The sequence below is a fragment of the Arachis ipaensis genome, chromosome B6 (genome assembly GCF_059453495.1).
Source record: "Arachis ipaensis isolate K30076 ecotype BB chromosome B6, ASM5945349v1, whole genome shotgun sequence".
NCBI classification, from domain to species: domain Eukaryota; kingdom Viridiplantae; phylum Streptophyta; class Magnoliopsida; order Fabales; family Fabaceae; genus Arachis; species Arachis ipaensis.
The window spans coordinates 24,173,255-24,190,104 of record NC_142441.1 but is presented as its reverse complement, the minus strand read 5'-3'; the positions used below and the strand labels follow the sequence as shown (position 1 = coordinate 24,190,104).

The 16,850-nt window shown below is 34.4% G+C and overlaps 1 pseudogene; it reads left to right on the top strand.

Moving 5' to 3' along the window:
- The first annotated feature begins 15,753 nt into the window (after window positions 1-15,753).
- On the top strand, window positions 15,754-16,503 carry LOC148554899 (secreted RxLR effector protein 161 pseudogene; annotated as a pseudogene).
- The last annotated feature ends 347 nt before the right edge of the window (window positions 16,504-16,850 follow it).

Here is a 16,850-nt window from a genome sequence, read left to right as displayed (position 1 = left end):
CTCGAGCAAGAGAATAAAGAAAAGAAGAAGAAGAAGAGAAAATATGGAGGAGAGGGAGGGGGGTGTATTCGGCCAAGGTAAAGAAGATAGGGTTGTATTGTGTGAAAATGAAGGAGGGATTGAGGTGTTTATATAGTGAGGGGAGAGGGAGTAGGTTCGGCCATATGGGGTGGGTTTTGGGTGGGAAATTGATTTTGAATTGTGAAGGTAGGTGGGGTTTATGGGGAAGTGTGGATGGATGTGAGTGGTGAAGGGGTAATAGGGAAGAGAGATTGAGGTGCTTGGTGAAGGGTTTTGGGGAAGGGTGTTTATTGGGAATGGTGAGTGTTGAGAAGAGGGAAGAATATGAGTGGAGGTAGGTGGGGATCCTGTGGGGTCCACAGATGCTGAGATGATCCTGTGGGGTCCACAGATCCTGAGGTGTCAAGGATTTGCATTCCTGCACCAATTAGGCATGTAAAACGCCTTTGTATGCAATTCTGGCGTTTAAACGCTGAATTGATGCTTGTTCTGGGCGTTCAACGCCCAGATGCAGCATGTTTCTGGCGTTGAACGCCAGTTCTATGCTTGTTTCTGGCGTTCAGCGCCAGCTCTTCTCAGGGTGCATTCCTGGCATTTGAATGCCAGGATGTTGCTTGTTTTCGGCGTTCAACGCCAGATCCATGCTCTGTTCTGGCGTTGAACGCCAGCTAGATGCTCCTTACTGGCGTTTAAACGCCAGTAAGTCCTTCCTCCAGGGTGTGATTTTTCTTCTGCTATTTTTGATTCTGTTTTTAATTTTTGTATTTATTTTGTGACTCCACATGATCATAAACCTAATAAAACATGAAAGAACAATAAAAATAAAAATAAAATTAGATAAATAAAAATTGGATTGCCTCCCAACAAGCGCTTCTTTAATGTCAATAGCTTGACAGTGGGCTCTCATGGAGCCACACAGGTGATCAGGTTAATTTTATAGACTCCCAACACCAAAATTAGAGTTTGGATATGGGAGTTCAACACCAAACTTAGAGTTTGCCTGAAGCCTCCCAACACCAAACTTAGAGTTTGACTGTGGGGACTTTAGTTGACTCTGTACTGAGAGAAGCTTTCTATGCTTCCTCTCCATTGTTACAGAAGGAGATTCTTGAGTTTTAAACACAAGGTTGTCCTCATTCAGTTGATGGATTAATTCTCCTCTGTCTACATCAATCACAGCTCTTGCTGTGGCTAGGAAGGGTCTTCCAAGGATGATGGATTCATCCTCATCCTTCCCAGTGTCTAGGATTATCAAATCAGCAGGGATGTAAAGGCCTTCAACCTTTACTAACACGTCCTCCACTAGTCCATAAGCCTGTTTTCTTGAGTTGTCTGCCATTTGTAATGAGATTCTGGCAGCTTGCACCTCAAAGATTTCCAGTTTCTCCATTACAGAGAGGGGCATGAAGTTTATCCCTGACCCAAGGTCACATAGAGCCTTTTCAAAGGTCATGGTGCCTATGGTACAAGGTATTAAGAACTTTCTAGGATCCTGTTTCTTATGAGGAAATCTCAGTTGATCCAGATCACTCAGTTTATTGGTGAGCAAGGGAGGTTCATCTTCCCAAGTCTCATTACCAAATAATTTGGAATTCAGCTTCATGATTGCACCAAGATACTTGGCAACTTGCTCTTCAGTAACATCCTCATTCTCTTCAGAAGAAGAATACTCATCAGAGCTCATGAATGGCACAAGGAGGTTCAATGGAATCTCATGGTCTCCAGATGAGCCTCAGAGTCCTTTGGTTCCTCAAAGAGGAATTCCTTGTTGATCACTGGACGTCCCAGGAGGTCTTCCTCACTGGGATTCACGTCCTCTTACTCCCTTGTAGGTTCGGCCATGATTGTTATATCAATGGCCTTGCACTTTCTCTTTGGATTCTCTTCTGTATTGCTTGGGAGAGTACTAGGAGGGGTTTCAGTGATTCCTTTACTCAGCTGGCCCACTTGTGCTTCCAAATTTCTAATGGAAGACCTTGTTTCATTCATGAAATTCACAGTGGCCTTAGATAGATCAGAGACTAAATTTGCTAAGCTACATGGGTTCTGCTCAGAATTCTCTGTCTGTTGCTGAGTGGATGATGGAAAAGGTTTACTATTGTTAAACCTGTTTCTTCCACCATTATTAAAGCCTTGTTGAGGCTTTTGTTGATCCTTCCATGAGAAATTTGGATGATTTCTCCATGAGGGGTTATAGGTGTTTCCATAAGATTCACCCATGTAATTCACTTCTGCTATTGCAGGGTTCTTAGGATCATAAGCTTCTTCTTAAGAAGATGCCTCTTTAGTACTGTTGGATGATTCCTTCAATCCATTCAGACTCTGAGAGATCATATTGACTTGCTGAGTCAATATTTTATTCTGAGCCAATATGGCATTCAGAGTATCAATTTCAAGAACTCCCTTCCTCATAGGCGTCCCATTATTCACAGGATTCCTTTCAGAAGTGTACATGAACTAGTTATTTGCAACCATGTCAATGAGTTCTTGAGCTTCTGCAGGCGTTTTCTTTAGGTGAATGGATCCACCTGCAGAATGGTCCAGTGACATCTTTGATAGTTCAAACAGACCATCATAGAATATATCCAGAATGGTCCATTCTGAAAGCATGTCAGAAGGACACTTTTTGGTCAGTTGCTTATACCTCTCCCAATCTTCATAGAGGGATTCACCTTCTTTCTGTCTGAAGGTTTGAACATCCACTCTAAGCTTACTAAGCTTTTGAGGAGGAAAGTACTTGGCTAAGAAAGCCGTGATCAGCTTATCCCAAGAGTTTAGGCTATCTTTAGGTTGAGAGTCCAACCATACTCTAGCTCTGTCTCTTACAGCAAACAGGAAAAGCATAAGCCTGTAGACCTCGGGATCAACCTCATTGGTCTTAACAGTATCACATATCTGCAAGAATTTAGTTAAGAACTGAAAGGGATCTTCAGATGGAAGTCCATGAAACTTGCAGTTTTGTTGCATCAGAGAAACTAATTGAGGTTTAAACTCAAAGTTGTTTGCTCCAATGGCAGGAATTGAGATGCTTCTTTCATGTAAATTGGAATTAGGTGCAGTGAAGTCACCAAGCATACTCCTTGCATTATTGTTGTTAGGTGCGTCTGCCATCTCCTTTTCTTGTTCGAAAATTTCAGTAAGGTTGTCTCTGGATTGTTGTAATTTAGCTTCTCTTAGTTTTCTCTTCAGAGTCCTTTCAGGTTCTGGATCAGCTTCAACAAGAATGCCCTTTTCCTTGTTCCTGCTCATATGAAAGAGAAGAGAACAAGAAAAAAAATATGGAATCCTCTATGTCACAGTATAGAGATTCCTTTATGTTAGTAGAAGGAGAAAGGGAATAAGAGTGAAGAAGAATGGATAATCCAAACACAAGGGTGAGGATAGGAGCAGAGATATGAGATGAAGAGAAGTGTTAGTAGGTAATTAAATAAATAGAAGAAGATGAGAGAGGGAAGTTTTCAAAAATTTAACAAAATAAAATAAAAATATTTTAAATTTAAATTTAAAATTCAAAAATTAAAATTGAAATTAAATTAAATTAAAATTTAAAACAATTAGTTAATAAAAAAGAAATTTGAAAAAGGGGGAAGGAATTTTCGAAAATTAGAGAGAGATAATTAGTTAGGTAGTTTTGAAAAAGATATGATTGAAACAAAAAGTCAATTAGTTAGTTGAAAAAGATTTGAAAATCAAATTTTGAAAAGATAGGAAGTTAGAAAAGAGGTTAGAAAAGATATTTTTAAAATTAAATTTTTGAAAAAGATATGAGTTAAAAAGATATGATAGCAAGATATGATTAAAATTAGTTTGAAAAAGATTTGAATTTTAAAATCAAAATTAATGACTTGACTCACAAGTAATCACAGGATATGATTCTAGAACTTAAAGTTTGAATCTTTCTTAACAAGAAAGTAACAAATTTGAAATTTTTGAATCAAAACATTAATTGTTGATAATATTTTCGAAAATTATGAGATAAAATTAAGAGAAAGATTTTTTGAAAAATATTTTTATAATTTTCGAAAATAAATAAGAAAAATGAAAAAGATTTGATTTTTAAAAAAGATTTTGAAAAAGATAGGATTTTCAAATTGAAAATTTGATTTGACTCATAAGAAACAACTAAATTTTAAAAAGTTTTGAAAAAGTCAACTCAAATTTTCGAAAATTCATGAGTGAAAAAGGGAAAGATATTTTTTTATTTTTGAATTTTTAATGATGGAAGAGAAAAACATAAAATTGACACAAAACATAGAAATTATGAATCAAAACAACTAATGCATGCGAGAACACTTTGAATGTCAAGATGAACACCAAGAACACTTTGAAGATCAAGATGAACATCAAGACTTATGTTTGAAAATTTTTAAGAAAAGAAAAACATGCAAGACACCAAACTTAAAAATTTTTTATTCTTTAGACATTAATAATTCAAGAATGCGTATGAAAAACAAGGAAAGACACAAAACAAGAAAACATGAAGATCAAACAAGAAGACTGGCCAAGAACAACTTGAAGATCATGAAGAACACTATGAATGCATGAATTTTCAAAATTTTTTTTAAAAAAATAAAAACATGCAAGACACCAAACTTAAAAATTGACTCAAGACTCAAACAAGAAATACAAAAATTATTTTTGATTTTATGATTTTATAATTTTTTTTGGATTTTCGAAATTTAATTAGGAAAAACGAAAAAGAAGAACAAAAATTTTGTATTTTTCGAAAATAAGAAATAAAAAGCTTAAAATTTAAAATAAAATTACCTAATCTGAGCAACAAGATGAACCGTCAGTTGTCCAAACTCGAACAATCCCCGGCAACGGCGCCAAAAACTTGGTGTGCGAAATCGTGATCTTTACTTCCTTGGTAACAGCGCTAAAAACTTCATACGCACGTTCATATTCTTAATTTTGTTTCACAACTTCGTACAACTAACCAGCAAGTGCACTGGGTCGTCCAAGTAATAAACCTTACGTGAGTAAGGGTCGATCCCACGGAGATTGTCGGTATGAAGCAAGCTATGGTCACCTTGTAAATCTCAGTCAGGCGGATTCAACTGATTTTATGAATTGATAAGTAAAAGATAAATAAAATATAAAATAGGATAGTGGTACTTATGTAATTCATTGGTGAGAATTTCAGATAAGCATATAGAGATGCTTTCGTTCCTCTGAACCTCTGCTTTCCTGCTGTCTTCATCCAATCAATCCTACTCCTTTCCATGGCAAGCTGTATATTGGGCATCACCGTTGTCAGTGGCTACATCCCGTCCTCTCTGTGAAAATGGTCCGATGCGCTGTCACTGCATGGCTAATCATCTGGAGGTTTTCGATCATACTGGAATAGGATTCACCATCCTTTTGCGTCTGTCACTACGCCCAGCACTCGCGAGTTTGAAGCTCGTCACAGCCATCCCTTCTCGGATCCTACTCGGAATACCACAGACAAGGTTTATACTTTCCGGATCTCAAGAATGGCCATCCTTGGGTTCTAACTTATACCACGAAGATTCTGATTAAGAAATCCAAGAGATACTCATTCAATCGAAGGTAGAACGAAAGTGGTTTTCAGGCACACGTTCATAGGGAATGATGATGAGTGTCACGATCATCACATTCATGTTGAAGTACGAATGAATATCTTAGAAGTGGAATAAGTTGAATTAAATAGAAAAACAGTAGTACTTTGTATTAATTCATGAGGAACAGCAGAGCTCCACACCTTAATCTTTGGTGTGTAGAAACTCTACCGTTGAAAATACATAAGTGATGAAGGTTCAGTCATGGCCGAATGGCCAGCCCCCAAACGTGATCTAAAGATGAAACTAAAGATGTAAATACAATAGTAAAAAGTCCTATTTATACTAAACTAGTTACTAGGGTTTACAGAAATGAGTAAATGATGCAGAAATCCACTTCCGAGGTCCACTTGGTGTGTGCTTGGGCTGAGCTTGAAGTTTACACGTGGAGAGGTCATTCTTGGAGTTGAACGCCAGTTTGTGACGTGTTTCTGGCGTTGAACTCCACTTTGCAACTTGTTTCTGGCGCTGAATGCCAGACTGCAACATGGAACTGGCGTTCAACGCCAGTTTGCATCATCTAAACTCGGATAAAGTATGAACTATTATATATTTCTGGAAAGCCCTGGATGTCTACTTTCCAACGCAATTGGAAGCACACCATTTGTAGTTCTGTAGCTCCAGAAAATCCACTTTGAGTGCAGGAAGGTCAGAATCCAACAGCATCTGCAGTCCTTCTTCAACCTCTGAATCTGATTTTTGCTCAGGTCCCTCCATTTCAGCCAGAAAATACCTGAAATCACAGAAAAATACACAAACTCATAGTAAAGTCCAGAAATGTAATTTTTAATAAAAAACTAATAAAAATATACTAAAAACTAACTAAATCATACTGAAAACTATGTAAAAACAATGCCAAAAAGCGTATAAATTATCTGCTCATCAACCACCTTTTCACTTCTCAAATAAATGGCCTTGCACTCCTCTCTGGGGTTACGAATTGTGTCACTTGGGATTATTTGAGTGGGTTTGGCTAGTTGTTGAGTAATTTGGCCTACTTGCACCTCCAAATTTCTAATTGAAGTACCTTGATTTTTTAAGTTGGTTCTTATTTCCTCCATGAATGAGAGTGGCTTGAGAGAGTTTTTTTATGGCAAGCTCACGATTAGTAAGCCTTTGAGGATCTTGAGATGGTTGGGTAGGGGGTGAATGTTGATGGTGAGAGTGGTTTTCAAAGTTAAGAGGGTGGTTATTTTTGGTGATGTGAGTTGAAGGTATTATGTTGGGAATTGAAGTGGATGGATGGATGGATGGCTATTGTTGAAATTGTTGTGCCTCTGTCCTTGATTTTCTCACCTAAAATTTGGGTGATTTCTCCATCTAGGGTTATATGTCTTAGAGAAGGGATCATTGTGAGGTGGTTTTGGAGGATTATCCATGTAATTCACTTGCTCCAGAGAAGAATATCCATACTCAATGCCTTCTCCTTGATATGATCCATTACTTACACCATAAGAATTCTCTTGAGAACTTACTGCTGAGACTTGCATTCCTCTTAGGTGTTGAGTAATTGCATTGATTTATTGGGACATGACTTTATTCTGAGCCAAGATAGTATCCAAAGTGTCTAATTCCATGACTCATTTTCTCATTGATCTTTTAGAGGAATAGAGGTATTGATTGTTGGTTACCATCTCAATTAACTATAGTGCTTCATCAGTGGTCTTCTTCATATACAAAGATCCTCCAGCCGAATTATCCAATGAAACCTGAGAGGTGGGGGTGATCCCATCATAGAATATCTAGAGTTGGACCCAATCCACAAACATATCCGGAGGGCACTTCCGAAGCATCTCTTTGTACCTCTCCCAAGCCTCATACAGGGACTCTCCTTCATGTTGTCTGAAGGTCTGAACGTCAGTTTTGAGCTTAGTCAACCTCTAAGGCGGGAAGAACTTGTTTAGGAACTTAGTGACCAAGTCCTCCCACGTGACTATGCTCTCCTTGCGCTGATTATCTAGCCACTGCTTAGCCCGATCTCTCACAGCAAAGGGAAAGAGAAACAATCGGTAAACCTCAGCTGGGATGCCATTTGTCTTAACAGTGTCACAAATTTGCTAGAAATTAGAGATAAACAAATTCGGATCTTCTTGTGGACTTCCACTAAACTGACAATTTTGTTGAACCAATGTAACAAGCTGCAGCTTCAGTTCCAAACTGTTGGCATTAACAGTAGGTGTCACAATGCTACTTCCACAACTCCCTAGATTAGGAGTAGTGAAAGATTTAAGAGTCCTCATAGGTGGAAGAGCATTAGCATTGTTATTCTCTGCCATGTTTTGATCAGATTCTTCTTCAACCACTTCTTCAATCTCTTCCCCAACTCTTTGATTTCTAGCTTGTTTCCTTTGTTGCCAAAGAGTTCTTTCGATCTCAAGATCGTATTGAAGAGGTTGTTTATTCCTGTTATTTTACATAGACAAAAACAACAAGGAACTCAAATTGGAACTCCATTCACAGTGTGAAGAAAATTCCCAGGGGAAATAGAACAAAAAATGTAAAAAAACAAAAAGTAAAAAGGTCTAATCTAGGTAATCAATTGATGGATAATTTGTTAACCACGATTAATCCCTGGCAATGGCACCGACAACTTGATGCATATTTTACAAACCACAAAACAACGACAAGTGCACTGGGTCGTACCAAGTAATAACTCACAGTGAGTGAGTATCGATCCCATGAGGATTAACGGATTAAGCAAACAATAGTCAACCGATTAATCTAGTTAGACAACTAAATTAGGGTTTTGAACACTTGAAACATAAACAACAAGTAAACGAAAATAAACAGTGGGTATTGAAAAGATAATATGATTAAAAGAGTTAAGGTTTTAGAGATGTTAAAACTTCTGGATCAATACTTTTCACTTTTCACTTTTCACTTTTCACTTTCCACCTTGATCATGCAGAGACACTTCTATGGAAAATCATTAGTAATCAAACCCCAATCCCTTTGTGATTCAATTTCTCTTTAACCTAATTAATCACTAATCCCTTAGTCAATTACTTAAGAAAATAGTTAAAGAACGTTCACTGATTTATAAAGTCACACAATTTATAAGAATCTCCCTTAGTTGATTTTATGTCACTTAACAAGTCTAGTCTCAAAACTTAAGAGTTATGAGAATTGATTTTCAAGTTTATTTCAATTAATTAACTTTTTCAAGAAGTTAAAAGAATTCAAGTTAGAGAAGAATTATTTCCCAACATATTCAAATTCTTTAGGATGAAGAATAAAAACATTTTCTTAAAAAGAAATCAATGCATAAATCAAAGATAGAAAAGCTATTATATTAAACCATGGAATCAACAAAGCTCCTAACATTAACCAATGAGAATTAGTTTCTCATGTTCTTCAAAGAAATCCTTAATTATCAAAACTAAAAACTGCCGAAGAAGAAGAGAGAGATCCCAAATAAAGTATCTGACATATCCTTAAATACTAACCCTAATTTAATTCAAATTTAAAAACTTAAACAGAATCAAATCAAAACAGAATCAAATCTAACTAATTAATCATTGCCTCTAGCAAAGCTTTCAGTCTTTGTCTCCTTACAATCCTCAATTAATGCTGTGACTCCAACCCTCTTTTTCTTCTTCTTACAAAAACGGTGACTCCAACCCTCTTTTTCTTCTTCTCCTTTTGTACATTCTTTCTCCCAGGGGGGGTGGTGGAGGTGTAAGTTCAAACATCTTTCATTTTAACTTTTAACTAAGATTATTTTATAAGGGTGTGGATACCTCTCCCTAGCATGACGCGTTTTGACGAGTGAGTGTGGGGGCTTCGCCTATCATCCCTATCGTCAAAGGTAAAACCGTGAGGCCTTGTGTGGTCTCTCTCTCTCTCTCTCTCTCTCTCTCTCTCTCTCTCTCTCTCTCTCTCTCTCTCTCTCTCTCTCTCTCTCTCTCTCTCTCTCTCTCTCTCTCTCTCTCTCCCACAAAAACGGTGACTCCAACCCTCTTTTTTCTTCTTCTCCTTTTGTACATTCTTTCTCCCAAGGGGGTGGTGGAGGTGTAAGTTCAAACATCTTTCATTTTAACTTTTAACTAAGATTATTTTATAAGGGTGTGGATACCTCTCCCTAGCATGACGCGTTTTGACGAGTGAATGTGGGAAGCTTCGGCTATCATCCCTATCGTCAAAGGTAAAACCGTGAGGCCTTGTGTGGTCTGGGCTCTCTCCCACAAAAACGGTGACTCCAACCCTCTTTTTCTTCTTCTCCTTTTGTACATTCTTTCTCCCAGGGGATGGTGGAGGTGTAAGTTCAAACATCTTTCATTTTAACTTTTAACTAAGATTATTTTATAAGAGTGTGGATACCTCTCTCTAGCATGACGCATTTTGACGAGTGAATGTGGGAAGCTTTGGCTATCATCCCTATCGTCAAAGGCAAAACCGTGAGGTCTTGTGTGGTCTGGGCTCTCTCCCACAAAAACGGTGACTCCAACCTTCTTTTTCTTCTCCTTTTGTACATTCTTTCTCCCAGGGGTGGTGGAGGTGTAAGTAATTTTAAAAATTAGAGTTATTAGGGTTAAAAAAATGAGTAATAGTAAAATAGGTATTGTCAAAAAATTAGATGATAGAGTTGTAATTTAAAACTAAATATAATTCACTAAAATTATTTTAAAAATATTATTTATTTATTAACTTACTAATTAGTTTCAAATAAGTAAGGATTAGATATATTTTCAAAATATTCACTAAAATTATTTTAAGAACACCATTAAATATTTTTAGATTTTAGAAATTATTTTTTGGTCAAAATTTAAAAATTGATTATTAATAAGGATTAGATATATTAATTTTTTAAAGGATTAAAAATAATTTCTACAATTTTTTAAAATTAATAATTTAATCTATAATATTTTTATTAAAAAATTAATTAATATTAAATAATATTTTAGAAAAATAAAAAATTTGAAGTAAGATAAAATTACCCTTCAAAAATTATATAAACAATTTTTTTCCGCTCCTAAAAGTTTTAACATCTTAAAACAAAATTTTTTATTAATTACAAAAAACCTTTGAATTTTGTGACAAATAAATAACTTATTACAAAAATATTATTTTTTATAACAAATTAACTTTTTGCTATAAAACATTTAGAATTTTTCTATTTTTTAAATAAATAGATATTTTGTTATAAAGTATTTTAAACTTTGCAACAACATAATTTTTTATTACAAAATATTATAACACTTTACAACAAAACAACAATTCAATACAAAAACTAACATAATTTATAATAAAAAAATTATGTTATTACAAAATATTAAAATATTTTGTAATAAATTATTTTATTGTTACAAAATAATTTTATTCTATAATAATAATAATTAATTTTTGTTAAAAAAAAATAATAATTTGTCACAATTTTAAATTTGATACAAATATTTTATTATAAATATTCTATTCTCTTGTAATGTGAGCGAATAAATTAGTAGTGGAAGTTGGTTCTGTGGTGGTAGCTTAGCTATGCAATGATATATTGATGTAAAGTGTGATGCGATTAGAATGCTAATCGTAGTAATTAGAGATGGTGGATTGAGGTTTGCTAGTTTTGGTGGAGTTATTGATCATAATTAAGATCCGTGGACATTCCACATTTGGCAAGATGAAAGAGTTGGAAGATGTGTCTCATTCTTTTTACTGAGAGGATTATTACTTATTAATTAGTAGACGGTGCTAATAAGGACAAACTTGTGGATTGGAAACATCTTAGAAACACCCTCTTCGTCATATAATACCTAATTTTTAGGTTTACATTTTATCTTTTGTTTTTGCTTTTTTTCCTTGTCAAATATAAAAAAATAGTTATTGTCTAAATTTTTTGGGTGTTTGTGTAATCGGTTAAAAAACCAAAACCAAAGAAAAAAAAAAATTCTTCCCGTTAAATTAAGTCTGATATTATGGCCACAATAATGTTTTCTTGATTTTTGGCATTCTAACATTGCAAGTAGTTCTAGCCCAACTTTCCCTATCATGTGCCCTATTAGACTTACATGTATTAAAATTATCCTTAAATTATGTGATGAGTCCTAAAAGCATATATGTCATATCATCTTACCTATACAAAAATATGAAGAACACAAGCTTCACTCGAACCCACCCCACATGCAATATTTTCCTTAGGTATTTACTTTAACTAACCTAGATTTATAAAACGGCAAATACTATTTTGATTCTCAAAATTTTTACTTAAAAGCAAAATTATCACTATTATTTTTTTTTTCCAAAATCGTCTCTATCATTACAATAAATTTTTTGAATAATCCTTTTGTTTAGAAACATTACTTTTTTAAAAAAATTTACCCTATCAAAAATAATATTTATAAAATTTATAATAATAAATTTTAAAAAAATATTAGAAACCAATTTATTAAATTTTTTTAGAGAATAATTTGTCCAAAACAAAAATTGTTAGTAACCAAATATTATTATTCTAAATTCTAAACATTATAGCAATATCACATAGCTAGTTTATGCTAAAATCAAAACTAAAACAAATTCTATTATGCATAAACTATAGCATAGCAGCTAAGTAGATATAACAACTAACTAACATAATATTTAAATAATATAGCAAAACCAACTATGAATAAGAGGAATATATAGTTGATGTCACTTGTTTTTTTAAGGAAATTCGAACCCACAATCTCTAAATGAGTATGGGGAGACTATGTCATTTGAGTTATAGCTCATTGACAATTAAGCATTTGTTATGTTAAACTAAAACACTAAAAGTTATAAATGTAACCACTTTCTTATATTATTATTGTTTATTATACCTATTATTTATACAAAGTTGCTTTTAAAACTATCTTTTTTATGGTATTTTGTTTTTCACTCGTTTGATTTTTTTTTTAGTTCACTAATAGTACTTATTTTAAGTCCATACACACACCGGCTTTAAATTCACACACTACTACAACATCAACTGTTCTCTCTCACACAAAAGAGGGGACAACTTTTTTTTTTTTTTCGTGCACTCCCTTTTTAGCTATTCTTTTCACAACAATATTTTAGACGGATTGTGGCGGTTATTTAGTAGTTTAAGTAACAATTTTAAACTATCACAAAATAGTTGGATGCTGTTTTGATAATCACTAGCTATACTATTCTGCTAAATAGTTTAACATCAATTTTGATCAATTGCTAGAATAATCGGTGCTAAATGGGTTTAACTATTTGTGGCAGTTTACCGCCACTATTTCCTAAACAGGTTTTGTTTTTAAAAAAAAATTACTGGATATATATAATTTTAGAAATGTGATTCTCTAATTTATTTATTAAGAAAATGTATATTTTTTGAAATAAAAAAGCAAAAGATTATGACTTGACTAGTATAAAAGAAAGCAAGTCATGACTTTCATATAAAGATCAAATAGGGCAAAATTAAAGTGATGGCAAGTGATAAAATCATTATCTAATTGGAAAATTTCAAAGTTTTATTACAAAGCACTCAATATAAAGCGAATGAGATACTCTTTTTTAAAAGTGCGTTTGTGGAAGCGATATCTCTTATCATATACATTATCTATCTATATCGACATGCATTATTATTCCTTTTATTTAGTTCACAAATATTTATAATAAATACCGTCATTCAAATAAAATAGATTAAAGTATATTTTTTATTTTTAAAATTTATAAAAAAATTTAAAAATATTCTTAAATTTTATTTTGTTTTAATTTTATCTCTAAAGTTTTCAGTTTGTATCGAATATATTCTTGATAATTAAATTTTCAGAAAGTTTAGGACCAAATTAATAATAATGCATAATAATAATAATAATTATATCTAGTTTGCTTGTATTAAAGGTTGTCCTTGTAAACTTATTGCTAAATTGATCCTAAATTTTTTAAAAAATTAGCCGTAAAAAATATATTTAATTTAATACAATTCGAAAATTTTTAGGACAAAATTAAAACAAAATAAAATTTAAAAATATTTTAAAAATTTTTAATAAATTTTAAAAACAAAAAAATATCCTTTACCCAACAAATATTTTCTAACTAGTTGCTAAAAAAAAATAATTCGTAGTTAAACTCTAGCTCTTACATCATATTTTCTCATGTGGCATAAGCATAGAATATATGCCTTATATATATGTAAGTGTTGTACTTTTTCTTTATATGAATAAGATGCCAAGAAAAGTACATTATCATTATGTCTTTATGCTTTTTATATTTGTGGAAATTAACTGGGTTTGCTGAAGGTTTATATATGTGGTGCAAAAAATATAATGGAAGCAGAGAATAATAAAGAAAACTGTATCTTAGTAATGCCTTTTATATGCTTAGCATATTTTTTGTATGGTTAACTTCATATATATTGACGAACTAATTAAAAGCACGAAATCATAATCTTAAGATATATTATCGTTGAAGTTAGTTCTTTTAAAAAGTAAATCACCAAATGATGACATTCGAAAGATTTGTGTAGCTGACCAAAATATTTTCAAAAAATTTTATTAATAAAAATATTTTTAAATACTTTAAAAGCATACAATTATGATTAGAGATATGTGCCTCAGTGTTATTGGAATTATGCTGCTGCACATTCCATCCATATCATAAATAGGATTCCAAGCCCAATTTTGAAAGAAAAATCCCCATATCAAATCCTATTCAACAAATTACCTTGTATTGACTACTTTAAAGTGTTCGGATGCCTTGTCTATGCTGCTACACTTTCTGCAAATAGAAAGAAGTTAGATCATAGAGCAAGAAAATGTGTTTTCTTGGGTCACAAGGATGGAGTGAAGGGTTACATCATGTACGATATCAATACTAGAGAATTCATCTCTAGAGATGTACACTTCTATGAATCAGTTTTTCCTTTCAAAATACAAAATAACAATCAACATACTCATCATACATCTGATATTCAATACTCACAGCATACCAATCATGCATCAGTTTTTGAAAACTCGCAGCACGCATTCTTAGATCCTTTTGAAAATGAGCAGACTGCACAACACACTTTGCAACAACTAGTAACTCAAAATGGTAATCAGCCACATCCAGACACATCACCACAACCATCATTCATAGGCATTCCTGCCCTTCACACACAAGACACTGAAACTGACATTACAACACAACATGCATCACAAACACAAACTAGACACAATGCTGATGCTCCTACTAGAAGGTCAACTCGGGAGAGGAGACCTCCCTCTTATCTTAAGGATTTTCACTACTCACTGATGAATAAGATCTCAACTTCCCAATTTACTTCAAATCCTAAAATTCATTGTAAGTATCCATTGTCCAGTGTCATTAGCTATAATTTTCTGTCATGTCCACAAAGGAACCTATCACTAGCATTGTCAGCCATAGTTGAACCAAATACATATGAAGAGGCTGTTACACATTCCTGCTGGCAGCAAGCTATCAATGCAGAATTAGAGGCTCTAAAGCAGAACAACACTTGGTTTCTTACTACTCTACCAAAGGGCAAGAAAGCTATAGGGTGTAAATGGGTATTCAAAACAAAATTGAAGGCTGATGGCACGATAGAAAGGCATAAGGCAAGATTGGTTGCTAAGGGCTTTACACAAGTGCCCGGCCAAGATTACTTTGACACATTCAGTCCTGTGGTCAAAATGAACACCTTGAAAATTCTCTTGGCAATTGCTGCTGCAAAATGCTGGATTGTACACCAGCTTGATGTAAATACGGCGTTTCTCCACAGCGACCTCCCTGAAGATGTATACATGCGCGTTCCACCTGGCCTTCATGTCTCGGATCCTTCTTTAGTTTGCAAACTTACGCGCTCTCTTTACGGTCTCAAGCAAGCCAGTCGCCAATGGCACACAAAATTGGCATCTACCCTCACAGCCTATGGATACTCACAGTCTAGACATGATGATTGTCTTTTCACTAAAGGTACAACTAATTCATTCACTGCCATATTAGTTTACGTCGACGATCTTGTGCTAGCAGGAAACAACATGAATGAGATAAAGTCTGTGAAGAAGCATCTCCATCAACTATTTTAGATTAAAGACATTGGTGAATTAAAATATTTTCTTGGCATCGAATTTGCAAGAAGCAGGGAGGGCATTACCATGTATCAACGAAAGTATTGTTTGGAACTTTTAGAGGACTATGGAATGCTAGCAGCAAAGGGGCCACAACACCCATGGATTACTCAACACAACTCTCTAAATCAACGGGAACACCACTTGCCAACAACACTGAGTATAGAAAGCTAATAGGGAGACTACTCTACTTAGCAAATACAAGACCAGAAATAAGCTATGCAGTAGGAAAGCTAAGCCAATTCCTCGAATGCCCCACTGACAAGCATTTTGATGCAGGATTGAGAGTGCTGCGTTACCTAAAGTCTGCACCAGCTCAAGGACTATTTTTCTCTACAAAGTCAGACCTTGAAGTGACAGGGTACTCAGATAGTGATTGGGCAGCATGCCCAGATTCTCGAAGATCAGTATCTGGCTATTGTTTCTTTTTAGGAACAAGCTTGATCACATGGAAAAGCAAGAAACAAAACGTGGTAGCACGCTCTTCAGCAGAAGCAGAGTATAGAGCCCTGGCAGGGGCTACTTGTGAAGCTCAGTGGATAACCTTCATAACAAAGGAACTGAAACTAAACTTGGCAAAACCAATAGCCATATACTGTGATAGCCAAGCAGCTCTGCATATCGCAGCCAACTCTGTCTTCCACGAAAGAACGAAGCACATAGAGGTAGATTGCCACATTGTGCACGACAAATCGAAGGAGAATGTAACAAAATTGCTGCCCATTAGAACTACAGAGCAAACAGCGGATATCCTTACAAAAGCTTTGAGTCCAAAGCTGTTCTCGGCATGTCATAGCAAGCTTCGGCTCTTGGACATTCACACGCCTAGCTTGAGGGAGGGTGTGACTTAACCCATATGATCAAAGCTTAATTAGCTGGCTAACTATTTTCTTTTTCTTCTCTCTTCTGGTGTGACTTGTAACTAACCCAACACGTGAGAACTGATTGCTAGGTTCCCTAACTGAATTAGTTTAGACTATAACCTAATCCTCTAAGTGATAGCTCTATCCAATGTATATATACCTGCAGTGTAAGATCAGAAAGATAATTTTGATCAACCAATTTTATTTTGCTCTGTGTCTTCTCTGCCAAAGTAAGAAAAGACTGCAGAAAATTTCTCTCTTTCAATGTTTACTCTTGAGTCACTCCCTTGTTCTACAACCAGCTCGATCACCTTTCACATGTTCTGTTAATAAAA